At 56.0% G+C, this 16,170-nt stretch overlaps 1 long non-coding RNA gene and 1 pseudogene across 1 annotated transcript; both read left to right on the top strand.

Annotated features, from left to right (window-relative positions):
• Positions 1-725: 725 nt before the first annotated feature.
• LOC142823867 (uncharacterized) lies at positions 726-3,410 on the top strand. The gene is made up of 5 exons (XR_012898949.1): positions 726-971; positions 2,027-2,054; positions 2,215-2,240; positions 2,535-2,572; positions 3,077-3,410. It is a non-coding gene; the product is annotated as an uncharacterized LOC142823867 (long non-coding RNA).
• Positions 3,411-6,951: 3,541 nt separating this feature from the next.
• On the top strand, positions 6,952-15,779 carry LOC102452213 (immunoglobulin superfamily member 1-like; annotated as a pseudogene).
• The last annotated feature ends 391 nt before the right edge of the window (positions 15,780-16,170 follow it).

Below are 16,170 nucleotides of genomic sequence, written 5' to 3'. Positions count from 1 at the left end.
CCTGCATGGCAACCCCCAGAAACATATTCATGCAACATGAGGGGCCAGCCCCAGGGGAGACACAAAGGGCTGCTGGGTGAGACGGGGCAGATCCCCACAGCAAATGTCCCATCAGATCTGAGACCTGACTGTACCCCTGTATCCGCCTGGAAGAACAGAGGCAGGGACAGGGATCTGTGGATAATGGTCCCGTGTGTCCCGTCTGTCTGCCTGAGTCTGCAGAGAGCCTGGGGGAATGGCTCAGAAGCTGGGCTCCCCCTTCAGAGGGGGGATGCCCTGCAGGGTATTAACCCTGGAGCCTCCTGTCCTAGGTAGACATGGAATCAACACTTGAACCGACCGCCATTCACAGTGACACATAGTTGACTCTGGAACCTAATGATGGCCGCTGGGAAGGCAGAGCCGTTACATCTTCTGCTGCTGATCACTTAAGCAGGGCATGATTCTCCGAGTAGTCTCAAAGCCCCTCCCAGCTAAAAGCCCCTCCCCCTGCCATCTACTTCTCCCCCCAGATAATTCCTACACAGAGGTGAGCTACAGCTGCTGGGGTATTCCCAGCAGAGGGGCAGAACCCAAGGGAATTGGGCTGTGGGATCTGGGCCCAGCCAGGATCAAAGAGCACATGGGGCTTGAGGTAGTTCCCCTCTGCCCGGGCCCCAGGACAGCCCCCTGCCATTGGCAGAGAACCACGCCTCCCCCCCGCCCCAACCACTGCTATCCACAATCCCCTCTGCTCCTGTCCCCTCCCCCCATCCCCATTGCTGTGGGTCTCTGCATCCTTGAGGAGGAGAGGCTGGGCAGCAGGGAACAAACCAGTTAGCTGCTCCTCCTGCTCAAGGCCTCCTCCTGCTTTCCAGGTGGATCGGGACTAAATCTGATTGGGCTGATCATCGCCGGGACAATCGCAGGGGCCGACGGCCTCCTCCTCCTCCTCCTCCTGGCCTTCCTCTGCCACAGATGCACCCGAGTCAGTGAGTGCCCCAGCGAGGGAAGGGTTAAAACCACGGCTAGGCAAGGCTGGGAAGGGGCAGGGCTTGGATGAGAGACAGGCCAGGAACCTCAGGGTGGGGCAGAGGGCTCCACAGGGGGGCGCTATCCCCTGGCTTCAGTGCTGGTCCCAGAGCCCCCTGGGCACTGCTAGGGGGTGCTGTGCTGCACAGTGTGGGGGAGGCTCTGTAGGGAGTGTGTGCAGTGTGTAGGGGGTGCTGTGCTGCACAGTGTGGGGGAGGCTCTGTAGGGAGTGTGTGCAGTGTGTAGGGGGTGCTGTGCTGCACAGTGTGGGGGAGGCTCTGTAGGGAGTGTGTGCAGTGTGTAAGGGGTGCTGTTCTGCAGTGTGGGGGAGGCTCTGTAGGGAGTGTGTGCAGTGTGTAAGGGGTGCTGTGCTGCACAGTGTGGGGGAGGCTCTGTAGGGAGTGTGTGCAGTGTGTAGGGGTTGCTGTGCTGCACAGTGTGGGGGAGGCTCTGTAGGGAGTGTGTGCAGTGTGTAGGGGGCACTGTGCTGCACAGTGTGGGGGAGGCTCTGTAGGGAGTGTGTGCAGTGTGTAGGGGTTGCTGTGCTGCACAGTGTGGGGGAGGCTCTGTAGGGAGTGTGTGCAGTGTGTAGGGGCGCAGTGCTGCACAGTGTGGGGGAGGCTCTGTAGGGAGTGTGTGCAGTGTGTAAGGGGTGCTGTGCTGCACAGTGTGGGGGAGGCTCTGTAGGGAGTGTGTGCAGTGTGTAGGGGCGCAGTGCTGCACAGTGTGGGGGAGGCTCTGTAGGGAGTGTGTGCAGTGTGTAAGGGGTGCTGTGCTGCACAGTGTGGGGGAGGCTCTGTAGGGAGTGTGTGCAGTGTGTAGGGGTTGCTGTGCTGCAGGGGGCAGGGCTCAGCCTGTCTCTGGGGTAACCAGGCTCAGCAGCTGGAGGGGTCGGGGCTCCCCTGTGAGAGCAGGGTGGGGGATTCCCATCCCAGTTACTCTGTGGGGCGGAGGGGCAGGGCTGGCGCAGGGGGACCCAGGTTGACTTATGGACAATTCTGCTTCATTTCTGCAGGGAAGGGACCAGCAGCGAGACAGAGCAGGTGAGACCCCAGTTCTGCTCCCCTCCCCCAATCGACATTGCCTCAGGACTCCTGGGTTCTCTCCCTGGCTCTGGGGGGAGTGGGGACTAGTGGTTAGAGCCAGGGGGACCAGGACTCCTGCGCTTTGTTACTGTCTCTCTCTCTTTCTCTATCCTTGCAGGGAATCCGAGGAGGCAGCCACCGTGTGTAAGTTCAGCATGAGTGGGCAGCCATGGAGAGAGATAGGGAGCGGAGGGGAATTGTCCACTGCCAGAAACCTGGCCCTGGAAGAGGGGGGCATGTTAATGTGGGTGCAGGCCTGGCTGGCTCTGCACCTTTGGGGTTCCTTGCCCTGCTCTGGGCCTCAGTTTCCCCATGGGGCTAGTGAGCCTGAGGGGCAGGCAGACCAGTCTGCTGAGGGTTCACATGTGGGTTGGGAGGTTGGGCCAGGGCCCCTGATCTGGTCCCAGCCCTTCACCGGGAGGTGTCTCTGTACCACAGATGCCCTCCTGAGCAAAGGGAAGCAGCTGGGTGCGCTGGTAAGTGCCTCTCCTTCACTCCCCGACTCCCCCTTGCCCCGCTCCCTGCCCTGCCCACTCACATCAATGCACCATCCAGCTTCCCCCCATCTGGGCCCCCTAGCGCCATGTTCTGACACCAGCCCCCTTCCCAGGCTCCCACACACAGGGGCAGACACCAGAGCTGGGAAGCAGCACAGGGCCCCTTGGGTTGGCAGGGGAGTAGAGGGGGTGGGCAGTGCAGAATATAGAGAGTCAGAGCCTGGCCCTGCACCCCCCAAACTCACCCTGACCCCCCTCCCCAAACCTCCCGTCAAAACATTGTCTGAGCTTTGCGGGGGCCAGCGGAATTGCATGGGGGGCAGGTGCCAAGGAGGGAAAGGTGCTGGGGGCAGCACCGTGCAGGGTGGGGTTGCTTCCTGAGGGTGAAAGAGAAGCTTTCCACAGCGGTCTGCTGGCTGTGTGTGTGCTGGTGTGGGTGCACATGAACACACACATACACACAGTGACTCTCTCCCTTCCCAGCCCCAGGAGCCTGACCCCAGTGCCGAGGGACTCACCTACACCGAGCTGGACCACCAAGCACTGCAGGCCAAGCAGGGCAGCCCAGCCCCTGACCCCGAGCCCGTCCTGTACGTCGCCGTCAGCAGGAACCAGGGGCTACAGGCAGAGCCCCAGAGTGCAGGGGGTGCCCCTCACCCACCCCATAGCCTGAACCCAGGGGAGAATCACAGAAGTGAAGGGGCAGGGAGTGTCGACCACCAGAGGGTGACACGGTGATTCCTCCTCCCAGAGAATGGGCTCCGTGTATAGCCTCCCCGTAAGCCCCCTGCAGCAACATTGTTCTGCTGCATCTTTTATGGCCACTTCGGTCCCGTCTTTCATACTTAATAAAACCATTTTTGTGTATTACTCCCCAGTGTAAATAATTGCTACCGGGGGGCAGACAGCTGTGCAGCTCTCTCTTTCAGGGCAAGACGGACTTATCTGGAAGTCTGCTCTCACTGGCGCTGTGCACCTGGGGGCTGTGGAAAGTCCCTGTGATGGAGCCTTCCCTGAGCTGATCTGATCTTGGTGTTTGTGTTACTCTGCTGTGGGCTGTGATCCCAAACCTGGGCCAAGGCTGGAAGAGACCAGAGGATCTGGCCCAGCAGGACAGGGTGATGGGGTGTCCCACAAGGCAGGTAGCCACAAGTGACAATCTCAGGGAGATCTCTGTGTCTGAACCCATCACAAAGGTCTCCCGGGAGAGGTTGTGATTTGCTGATCATGATTATCCCATCCGTGTGCGTGTCTCATTCCTGTAGCTGCAGTTAGGAATATTCACCCTGCATCTGTATTTCACGTTGGCTGCTTTGGGTGATGCCCAAACACTTCAGGGGGCTATGATGGAAAAGCCAGGCAGGGCTGCTGGCCGACCAGCGAGGACATAGGGCAGTGAAAGGGCTTGGCCTTTCCATACGGATACTGAATCATGGACACAGGGATACTACAGAGTCAGATGACCTGGTCATCTGATCCTAATCACCACCTGACTCTACTGAAATTTCCCCAGCAGGAATCAAAGGAAGGATTCCCACGTCCTGACATTCTGTATAAGGCAGGGCAGGAAAACTATGTTTGTCCTCAGACTTCCTCTCCCCACCCCAACCCAAGGGGGATACAAGAAAATGCCTGAATGCAAAATGTCTGTAAGGGTATGTCTACACTACAAAGTTAATTCGAACTAACAGACATTAGTTCGAATTAACTTTGATAGGCACTACACATGCAAACCGGTAGTTTGAACTTAATTCGAACTAGGTAAACCTGATTCCACGAGGACTAACACCTAGTTCGAATTAAGTAGTTTGAATTAAGGGCTGTGTGACCACTTAATTCAAACTAGTGGGAGGCCAGCCCTCCCCAGCTTTCCCTGGTGGCTACTCTGGGCACCACCAGGGAACATCTTCTGTCCCCCTCCCGGCCCCGGAGCTCTTAAAGGGGCACGGGCTGCCTACGGTGCCCGTGCCAGATGCAAGCCTGCCAGCAGCCAGCCAGCAGACCCTGAACCTGGCATGGCTCGAGCCAGTCACCCACTGCCACCCAGCCCTCCGCCTCTTCCCGGGACTAGGCTGGCGGCTCCCGGGAGCCTGCCCAGGTCCGCAAGAGGCAGGCGCCCGCCTGGTCTAGTGTAGACATCATAGACCTCATCCACGACCTCTGCACTAGGCACAGGAAAGTGGCCGTCTAGGGCAGGATAGCTGCCAGCCTGGCCACCCAGGAGCAGGTTTGCATGAAAATCAAGGTGGTCCACTGAGACCCCCGACCCTGAGCCCTGAGCTTAGAATGGCCGTACTGGGTCAGACCAAAGGTCCATCTAGCCCAGTAGCCTGTCTGCTGACAGCGGCCCACACTAGGTACCCTGGAGGGGATGGACCAAAGACAATGACCAAGCCATTTGTCTCGTGCCATCCATCTCCAGCCTTACACAAACAGAGGCCAGGGACACCATTTCTACCCCCTGGCTAATAGCACTCCATGGACCCAAGCTCCATGACTTTATCTCACTTCTCTTTAAACTCTGTTCTAGTTCTAGCCTTCACAGCCTCCTGCAGCAAGGAGTTCCACAGGTTGACTATTTGCTTTGTGAAGAAGAACTTTCTGTTATTAGTTAGAAGCCTGCTACCCATTCATTTCATTTGGTGTCCTCTAATCCTTCTATTATGGGAACTAATGAAAAACTTTTCTTTATGCACCCTCTCCACACCACTCATGCTTTTATAGACCTCTATCATATCCCTCCTCAGTCTCCTCTGTTAGTTCGAATTAACTTTGTAGTGTAGACATACCCTAAGGCAGGTGAATTCTTGGGGCAGGAGCAACTCCCTTAACCTGGACCTTCCCAGATATGTTCTCAGTGTCTGTATCATTCATTAGCTGGTTTATTTAATTCTCATACAGAGGGCGCATCTAGATTATGTTTAAATTTCAAAACAGGATTGCTTTTTCAAAAGTGGGTCTTTCGAAAGTGAAAGCTATCTGGATGTGTTTTTTTCAGGGGGGGGGCTCTTTTTCAAAAAACCGCTCTTCCTAAAAAAGGAAATTTACGCTTTTTTTTTCTTTTTGAAAAAGAGGGTTTTTTCCAAAAAAACCACGTCCAAACTGCTTTCACTTTTGAAAAAGCAATCAGAAGCAGATATGCAAATACCCGCCAAATTTGCATATCCTCTTTCAAAATTTAAACGTAGTCTAGACATGCCCTGAGAAAAGACCCTTAGAACCAGGCATTACCGTGTAAAGTCACAATCACCACTCAGCTCAGGAGCAGCAAATCCAGGTGATCCCAATCGCACTTGCTCCTTGCATGTTGCCAGAGTTCATGTCACACCTGGGCAGGTTTGCAGGCTACGGGGGCGGGGAGATAGAGTCCAACCCTCCAGAACCAAGAAATGCCTAGTTATGGTTTTCTCTGCTTAACACGGCCCTTAATTCTGCACCCTCATTCACATGAATGACAACACCATCCTTTTATAGCATGATCATATATTCATTTCGCTAATGTGAGTCACCAGTAGCTTGAACCCAGAATGTAAAAAAGGGTGGGGAGGGGAATCTTTATGGAGATAGCAGTCAGTCAAAGACTGAACACCAGATCCCGTGGTCTCCTGTTTCCCAGCCCAGTGCACCTTGCCTCAGACTAAAGGGCACATCTGTTGGGTCAAGAATTTCTCCCAAATGGTAAGAGCTAGGACCACCAAGTTCAGCAGGCAGCTTCCTCTGATAGCTGGGGTGTGTCCTCATAGCCATGCTCTGCTCCCCACCAGGACATTAGAGGGGGAGGGGTGCAGGGTCTGTCCCCATCTTGCTGAGCTGTGCCAGGATCAGGGGCTCTGGGAGGATGGGACCAGCCCCGACACTGAACATGGTCCCAAGCTGGAGAAACAGTGACACGCTGTGACCCGCAAGACACACACATTATCCTGTGCTCAGATATTCCCTCTCAGGCCCATGTCCCACACCCAGGGATCGGGGGGGGGGGGGGCATTTGCACAGCACCTGCACCTGCCCCATGAACCTGACCTGCCTCCCTCTGTTAGCAGTCAATTTGGAATGTTAATTTGGAATAGATATATCATTGTGTGGCATGTTTATGCCTATATGTTGTTGATCTTGATGTTAAAACAGTGATTTCATGTAAAACAAAATGGAGTCGGTCCCTTTTGACACCCTGGGTTCTATCTTGGGCTTTGCCCTCTCGCTCTGGAACATTCCAAGGCTGTTGGGGAACCGGTTCCGACCAGATTTTCCCGCCTTGGCGAGAGTTCCGCTCCCCTCAGGTTTCCCACCAAAAAGCCCATTTAAGCCCGTGAGCGACGCCAGACTCAGCTGTCAGCCCCAGAGGCAGCAAGAGTGCGGGTCTCCTCTGAAACTCCTCCCCAACAGCACCCGTGAGGGGAAAGGAACAGACACCCCACCCTTCCCCATCAGCTCACCCCACCCTTCCCCATCAGAACTGTCTGCAGCTCTCTTCTCTCTCTGAATAACATTGAGGGACTCCTCAGCTGTCCTCCCCAAAGGGGCTGTGGACCCCCCAGTTTGAAGGTCCTGAGCACCATTCAAGCCACAGTCACCATCAGTCAGTAGATCAGATCTTTGTATCGGGGTCTCTTTACCTTGACTTACCTGACAGGGCCAGGGTTTGCCCAGCTTGGTCTGGGCTTCAAGCCCACTAAATAGCTCTCAGTATCAGTGTTTTCTTTGTTGTTTGACTGGCTTGTACGTTACCGCTCTACTCCAAATCCCTGATTTTGTATCATTCCCTATCCTGGTTCACACAGCCACCTCTGTCTTTGGAGAAAGGAAGGGAAGGGCATCGGAAAACACTGGGGCAAACTGCAGGGGATAGACCTGGATCAGAGGAGCGGGCCTGTGCTCTTCAGCACAGAAACATCTGCCAGACACCTCCCATCTGTTCACCTGATTCATCTTTGTCAATTCTCTGTGCTCACACCTCCCCCATAGCACATTGGTTTTGGGATTAGGGCCAGAGTGGCCCAGAGGAGAGCCAGGCCTGTGTCACATCCCTCTCTAGGGGCCTGGCACTTCAGGGGGCAGAGTCTTTATGGAGGCATGTGGGAGGGATGCCCCAGGCCCCACAATCCCTTAGTGACAGCCCTAGGGCACTGCCTCTATAGAGATATTAGAAAGTCCCTCAATCTCTCCCAGCGAGTGACCCGTTGGGGGCATGGGGTGGAATTTCTCTTGCTCCCGTTTTCTTTAGAACATGGTTTATTTAATTCACAGACAGTGAAAAGACCCTTAGAACAGTGTAAAGCCGCCATCACCTCTTAGCTATGGCACAGGGCGCAGCAAAACAAGGTGTTCCCCATCACACCTGCTCCTCACACAGTGCCAGGGTTTGTGTCAACCGTGGGCAGCTTTGCAGGCAGAGGAGCGCAGCTGCCTAGTCAAAGCTCCCAAACCAGTAAATTCCACAGTGACTGTTTCCCAAACACCCTTAATTCTGCCCCTTATTCAAATATATTATGCTGCCATACTTTATTGCACGATCACGTATTAATTCCACCTACCTGGGTCACTGTGACAGGGCCTCTGCCCCACACTGGTCCTAACAGTGGTTAAAGCCAGCCCCAGGAGAGGGCTGGGAATGTGGAGCAGGTAGCTGTGGCATATAGAGGAGAGGAGGAGAAAACACACACTCTTGCTCCTGCTGTAGAGCAGGAGGGATCTGGCTGCCAGGGAAGCTACAGAGGGCACCTGAGACAGAACAGGGCTGGGGAAGGGCAGGCAGAGCTGGGGAGCTCTGGCTAGGCAAACTGCCAGGCTGAGGGAACTATCAAGGTCTGAGGGAACTAGGGGGGCAGCCAGGGCAGAAGGCAGCAAGTCCCCACCCCCTTGCCAATGGTGAGTGGCCATGTCAGGCTGCAGTTTGCCCAAGGCAGGGGCTGGAGGTCGACTGGCAGTGCCTCACTGAGGCCAGGTGGGCATAGGGGCTGGGGTTCCCCGGGAGGTGAGGACCCCAGAGTGCAGTGCGCTGCGGCAGGGCAGTACTGGGAGGAAAGGGCACCGGGGGCAGGAAGGGACACGGGGCCGGGATCAGTGCAGGAGGCAGGTAACTGAGAGTGAGGCATTGGCCAGCAGAAGGTGCTCGGAGACTGATTCCCCCACCAGCAGGAAGGCGCCTCGGCAGCGAGTCTCAACCCATGAGAGTCACCAGCCACGTTTCATCCCAGACAGCGAGATAAGCTGAGGGGGAAGGGGATCTGCAGGGAACTAGTGGTGAGCTGGAGATTGAAGACCAGCCTGTGACCTCCTGGCCCAGTGCACCTCCCCCAGGCCTGCAGGGCTCTTGGGGAACGATGTATCCCCACTCCCCCATGAGACACAGACAAGGTGTGAGTGCAAAATGCTGACAGTCCCAGGGTTTCCTGGGTTTTGCAGGAACTTCTGCTTACTGTGACCACACCAGATTTCATCTGCAATGTAGAGACAAAGCATGTTGTGTCCAGGAAGAGAGGCCACACTGTCAACTTCCTGTAGCCAGAGCGACCAGACGAGTACTTATTTGGGGCTGGGTATGGCGGCATTGGTGGCAGCACCAAGGGGCCCCTCACTGTCCATCATGGCATCTGCTCCCACCGTCCTCTTCCTCGGTGAGTATCAGAGACAGCCAGAGTGTGCGCCCATGGGGGATTTGTGGGTGTGTCTGAGACCAGGGCATGTGCCCATTAGAGGGAGGGGCACTGAGACCAAGCTGTGTGCCCATGAGGGATTTGTGGGTTTGTCTGAGACCAGGGCATGTGCCCACTGGAAGGATGCTGAGACCAGGACATGTGCCCATGGGGGGCTGGGAGACCAGGGTGTGTGCCTATGAGGGAAGGGAATCGTGGAGGTTCAAAGGGGAAAACTGACTCTTGCTCTGAGCCTGGTCACTAAGGATCTGTCTCCTCTCCAGGCTGCTGGCTGGCCGGGCACAGTGGGGTGTGGGGAGGTGAGTATCTGCCTGTGGGAGGACAGTGAGATCAAGGATGGGAAAGGACAGTTGGGGGAGGGGAAAAGAGGAACCGAACCCAGAAGCGTCCCCTAAAACTCAAGCCAATCTCCCACTGTGAGCTCAGACCTCTCCTCCTCCTCTGCTGACCTCCCCCCACCCCATTCCATGCAATCTGTCTCCTGGGGGCTGAGGAAGATTCCTGCCCCCCCGTGTCCTGCCCCCAGGCCTGTGCGGGGTGGGGGTCCTGGATTTGTTTCAGCTCACACTGATGCTAACAGGGCCTATCCATGGACTCTGGCTTCCCTCAGTGTAGCCCAGGGGTGGGCAATAGGCGGCTAGCGGCCAGATCCAGCCCACGGCTGCCTCACTAATGTAACCGCAATGTTCACTGTCAGTGCAGCTGTGCGGAAGAAATCCCCCAGATCTGGCCCGAACAGCTCTCTGCCCCGCACACTGAACCCCCCCACTGTCCAAGGCCTGGGAAAGGGGGTCTCGCATGACTCCTGATGCCCAGACTCTATTTCCAACCCCAGACTACACTTCTAACCTGATGCCCAGACTTTATTTCATAGGTAAGGTACCGGCAGGTCATGGGGAGGCCGAATGGGGATTGGCTGAGTCGGCGGAGGGAGATGGAGGATGTTGTGTCTCCCTGTTTAATTCCTGTCTCTTGTTAAAAGCAGGGTACGAATTCCCCAAACCCGTCATCTGGGTGAGCCCCAGCAGGGTGGTGGGAACCGGGGAAAATGTCACCATCCACTGTGAGGGTCAGTACCCAGGCATGGAGTTCATTCTGCATAAATCTGGGCACCAGAACCTGCAACAGCAGGTGGTGCCGGCCGGGACCATGGCTGAGTTTCCCCTCCGGAGCGTGAGCCAGGGAGATGCCGGGAGCTACACTTGCAAATATCACCGCACAATGGAGCCAAGTCGCTGGTCACATCCCAGTGACAACTTGGAGCTGGTGGTAGCAGGTGAGGGGCCTGGCTCCGCATCTCTGTGCCCAGTCCCATGCCCAGCTGGACCCTCGGGGTATCTTAGCGTTGAGACAGGCTCTGCCCTGAGCCCAGTAGAGGGGATGCCCTGCTAGGGGATGGGGACAGAGCAAGGGAAAGCAGCAGCTGCTGGAGATGCAGGGCAGAGGGAAGGGGAGCCCCACACCACGGGGGCCTTTCCCAGGTAGCAGATAAAGTGCGCAGAACACCGGAGTCCAGGCCCCCATCCTCCCTGCCCTGGTCCCCTATGCCCCAGTCCCCTCCCAGCGCCAGGGATGGGATTTGCCAGGATTCAGCTAACAGGAAACTAAACATGCTAGCCCCACTCCTTCCCCAAGGCCCCGCCTCTGGCCACCTCTTCTCCAAGACCCTGCCGCCACTCACTTCCAGGGCACAGAGTGGAGCCAGAACGGGCAGGAAGCCTGCCTTACCCTCCTCCCCTTGCACAGCCGACCCTTTTCGACAGGGCATTCCGGTCAAAATTCAAACATCCGACAACCCCAGTTGTCCTCAGAAATTAGAAGTGCTTGCCCTCAGTCCCTGTTTTAACCACTAGCCTCCACTGCCCTCCCAAAAGGTGCTGTGGACGCCACAGTTTGAAGGTCCTGAGCACTTTTCAAGCCACAATCACCATCAGCCACTAGATCAGATCTTTATATTGAGGTCTCTTTACCTTGACATACCTGACAGGGCCAGGGTTTGCCCAGCTGGGTCTGGGCTTCAAGCCCACTGAATAGCTCACAGTGTCAATGTTTTCCTTGTTGTTTGACTGTTTCACAAGGAGAAGCCAGGAAGTGAAAGGGCCCAGGAGATGGGGCTGCCCTGTCACCTGGTAGGGAGCAGAGCTCTGGGCCCCAGAGCTGGGTTGCACCGTGTCTCAGGCTGTTAGCTCAGGGCTTAAGGGAAACTCTGGGCCCCTGTGGAAAGGTGTCCAGGAGCCTGTGTTCAGGAGTCTATCCCCAGGGCCCCCAGTCTGACCCACTGCTGAGGCCAGGCCCTAGGGCTGAGTGACTAGGCCTGTGTCTTACAGCCTGTCTGCTTCCTACTACAGAGCCCAGCGAACCCAAACCCAGCATCTCCCTGAACCGCAGCGAGGGGGTCACTCTGAGGGACACCGTGACCATCTGATGTCAGGGGCAGCGCCGGGGCAGGCGCTTCGTGCTGAAGACAGAGGGAGGCCATTTTCTGTATGCAGATCCAGATGGATTTGAGGCTGAGTTTCTCCTTAGCAACCTGAGCCGGGAGCAGGGCGGGAGCTACAGCTGCTTCTATCGCAGCAGATCGGAGCCGTTCACTGTGTCGTACCCCAGTGACCCTGTAGAGCTGGTGCTGAGAGGTGAGGGGCCCAGCTCAGCCTCCCTGCTCCCAGCCACACAGGCCAGGAGGTTCAGACCCAAAGGAATGCTTAGAGCCAGGGTCTGCTCTGGGCCCAGGTGAAGGGAAACCTGTCCAGAGGGCAGAGAAAATCACTGGGGGGCTTGCAGCCAGGAGGAGGGGTGTGTGGAGCAAATTCTGTCCTGGGATCTGAACTGAGTCACAATTTAATCCATGATCCCATCCCCTGGGTTCTCCAGCCCCTGCCCCAGGCAGTGCCCTGGCCGGAAGTTAATGAGGAAGGGGCTGTAGAAGCAGTGACTTGGTGGATACAGCTCTGGGCTGAGCTACATTAACACTGGATTCCTTGTGCTCTGGGAGCAAGTACAGCCCTGTTGTTCCCAGTGCTGCATATACACATAGTTGACCCCTCCACCACAGAGCTCACTAAGGAAAGTGAATCTGTCTGTGCCTCAGTTTCCCCCATTTAGAAGGGGATCATGACTCCCTCCCCCATCTCCTAGAGAGATGGGAGGGTGACTCACTTCCTGTGTGGGGCTCCATGTCTGTGGGACTGGAACCCAGCTTGCAAGGTGGGATTCTGGGTCAGGAGGACTCTGGGATCTGGGAGAGAATCTCTGCCCAGGAGCACCTGGATCTGGCTGGGGCTGGCCAGAGAGCTGTGCTCCCTCTAACATCTTCTATTCTTGGGCAAGCTGAATTTTCTTATGTGCACCTCAATATTGAGGTAGTGTGTTGATGAACACCACCAATACAACCAAACACTCATTATGGAGAGATACCATGTATACATCTATTTAAGCAGTTCATGTGTATAGAATAAAATATATTGAAACACGACACCTGCTGCTGTGAGGTATCCTTAGTGAATACAAAGGTGCTGTACAAAAGGTAGAGAATGAGCCTTCTTCCACTGGAGGAAGAGCAGAAGCTCCAAAACAAATTAACACCGCTTCAGGGTTTATAGATATTTGCATGTGTCAAAGAGCTTGCAAATCCTACAAAACAACTAGCATAACACTTAGTATTTGCTACGTCTCACTCTTAAAAGCCAGAACTCTACCACATAGCAACGGTCTGGCCTTAATGCAATACAATTTACAATATATTAATTAGTAACACAGGAGTTTAAAAAATCTTTAAGATCAGCGTTTAGATATCTGCAGCACTCCAAAAAATTCTGCCGAAAGAATTAAAAACCATCGAATAGTCCTGCAGCTACAGACTAACAGGGGTATCCCTCTGAAACTGTTAAAAGAGGCTTTTCTTTCTTATCTTAAGCCATTAGCTCCTATCCACAAACATTATTTGAAATATAATCATGCAAATGTCCTCCTAGCACGGGCACACACCAGGCTTCCCCCCCAACCAGCCTAACAGAGAGGACTGCAGTGAGTCAGCCACCCCAAACAAACTGCCCCTGCCTCCACCTCACTGCACAGATGCCAACACTCAATCACTCCTCCTTTCTCCCCATAGGCAGTCAGCCACTTAGCCTCCCCCTTCTCAGCGCAGGAGGATTGAAGACAATGCTGAGTTTCTGCCTTTGCCTGCCTCTCTCTTTTCCAGCATTAGGGACTTTCCCTGAGCCAATTAACTAATTACTCCCTCCCTTCCTCCTCCCAGCCACTCATTCCCTGCTTATCTCGGCTGACTGTCTCCATTTCAAGCATGCCGCAGGGTTTAGCTGCTCTTTAGGGAGGCCCAGTCCCTGCCGATCAGCTGTGCTCCCTGCTTGCATAGGGAGCTTTGAACCTCTACACAGGACTCAGAGCGTAGCTGCATGGTTGGGCATCTTAGAGGGAACTTTGCCAGGGAGGATGGACCCGGGTGGCTACTGGGGTCTGGCTTTCACTACCTGTCTCCTATACACAGATCCCAGCCTGCCCAGACCCTCCATCTCTTTGAGACCCACTTGGGTCACCACCCCAGGGGAAGACATCACCATCTGGTGCCAGGGGCCAGGCCGGGACATGAGATTCTTCCTGCACCCGCCTGGAAACCTGGAACAGCAGTGCCCCATGGACCCTGCTGAGGACGGGGCTGAGTTCCACATCCACCCTGTGGGCCAGCAGCATGGAGGGAGCTACAGCTGCAGCTACCGGCCCCGCTCAGAGCCCTTTGTCTCCTCGCAGCTCAGTGACCCTGTGGAGCTGGTGGTAGTAGGTGAGGGCCCTGCTCGGCGTCCCCACACCCAGTCCCATGCCCAGCCAAATCTTCAGGGAGGTTTTGCACCAAATAAGAGCCAGGCTCTGCCCTGAGCCCTACACAAGCAGGGCTCCCCTTCACATGAGGGCTGTGCACAGTGTGTTAACCCTGGAACCTAGCTACCCACATAATCAGGGAGTTAACGCTTGAGCCCAGCCATTCAGAGGGACACAGCGTTGACCCTGGAACCTAATGATGGGGTTGTGAAGACAAGAGAGGGGACACGCAGCCGGGGAGCAGAGAATGGAGGAGCTGCAGCCACTGGAGATTTGAGTTTCGGGAATGGGAGACCCTGTTGTCAGAGGGAGCTGTAGAGCAAAGGCCTTTCCTGGCCAACTTGGGGGGTGCACAGAGGGCCAGGCATATGGGCTGTGCAGCCAGCCCCTCCCCCCATCGCCTCAAACTCTGGCTCATCCCCACCCAGCGCCTGCAAACCCAGGGCTCTGTGTGGGACTCTTCCCATGGACAAGTGTCGGGGGGGGGGGGATTTGAGAGACACCAACCCAGCCTACAGCCCCTCCCCACTCAGGGTCTGCATCTCACGGCCTGTCTCATTCTGCTCCCAGAGCCCACTCTGCCCTGGCCCGCCATCTCTGTCAGCCCCAGTAAGGGCGTCTGCCCAGAGGCACCTGCCACCATCTGCTGCCGGGCTGGGTCCCAGAACTCCACCTTCCTTCCCTACAAAGATCGGGGCTACTGGGGTGCATGGCCCCTTTGGGGCACGTGACTGAGTTCCCCGTGGCCAGCACCACATCGGAAGATGCAGGGAGCTACAGCTGCTCCTATCGCACCTCATGGGAGCTAGTCACCCTGTCCCACCCCAGCGACCCCGCACGGCTGGTGGTGAGAGGTGAGGGTCCCAGATCAGCATCTCCCGGTCACTCTGTGCCAGCCCCAGGCCTGGACAGTGAGGGGAAAGGAGGGGACCCCTCAGCCAATGAAATGGGCTGGCTCTGTCCCAGGAATCCCCCAGATGGAGCCACAAAGGGCGGGGGTTGGATGGGGAGAGAGGTTGGAGTCACTGGGGGTATGTGGGGCCAGGCACCATGGGGGGGGGCTCCCTGCAGTGGGAAGGACTGGGGTTCACACTGGGACACACAGAGGCAGATGTGGGGGATGGGGATAGGGAGCTATCACAGCTTCCTGTCCTAGGGGGCAGGAGGGGCCCAGTGGGTCTGACAGCACCTGCCCCCTTCCCCTTCTGTCACCCACAGATTACACACGGCACAACATCATCCGTCTGGCCCTGGCTGCCGGGGTGCTGCTGGGCCTGGCCCTGATCCTGGCTGAGGCTGCCCACGGCTGGAGGAGAGGCACACACTGGGTGAGGCAACTCCCCCTTTTTGTCCATCCCCCAACTCTCCAGGGCTGAAATCCTCCCTCCAGAGCTTTGCCAGGGCAGAGGCAGGTGAAGCAACTGGGTACCTGCCGCCCCCTCCCCCCCCCCACACACAATGGTGCTTTGATGCAAGTCAGCATGACACCAATCCTGGCCCTTTCCCCACTCTGAGCGCCCAGTGGGGTCTGGCTGGAGGAGGGAGTGACCCCTCAAACACTTGGTCCCTTCTGTGTCACTAGCTCTCCCCCACCCCAGGTACTTCTCCTCCCTCCCCATCATCCTCTCAGCTCTCATCCCACATTGGGGGCTGGGCCAGGGGTGACACAGGATCCTCTCACCTGCTGTATCTCAGATTATTCAAATCATTCCCCAGAAGCCTGGATCCCGCTGTGCAGAGAAGGGGATGAATCCTGTGCAGTGTTTGTTATAGGTGTTCTGTGTGATTCGATGTTCCACCCCGCACGGCACTTCTAGTGCTGGGATAAGAATAGAAGTATGATGGGGTAATGAGACCTAACCAAGGACTGGCATATAAGTTCTGTGTGATTCTACCCTGCACGTCCCCCTCACTTCTCGTTTGCATCACCAAGCAAGTTGTGCTTCTTGTCTGCATTGCCAATGAACTGATGTAAAGGTCTTTTGTCATTTCTTTAGTAACTGTGCACAGTGGTCCCTCTAATTTATCCATCCAATGATGGAATAAATGTTGTTATGTGCACTGAGGCATGGGCAATTGTACACCACC

The sequence above is a fragment of the Pelodiscus sinensis genome, unplaced genomic scaffold (assembly GCF_049634645.1).
Source record: "Pelodiscus sinensis isolate JC-2024 unplaced genomic scaffold, ASM4963464v1 ctg34, whole genome shotgun sequence".
NCBI lineage: Eukaryota > Metazoa > Chordata > Testudines > Trionychidae > Pelodiscus > Pelodiscus sinensis.
The sequence above is the reverse complement of the archived record's forward strand: the minus strand, read 5'-3'. Positions and strand labels throughout refer to the sequence as shown.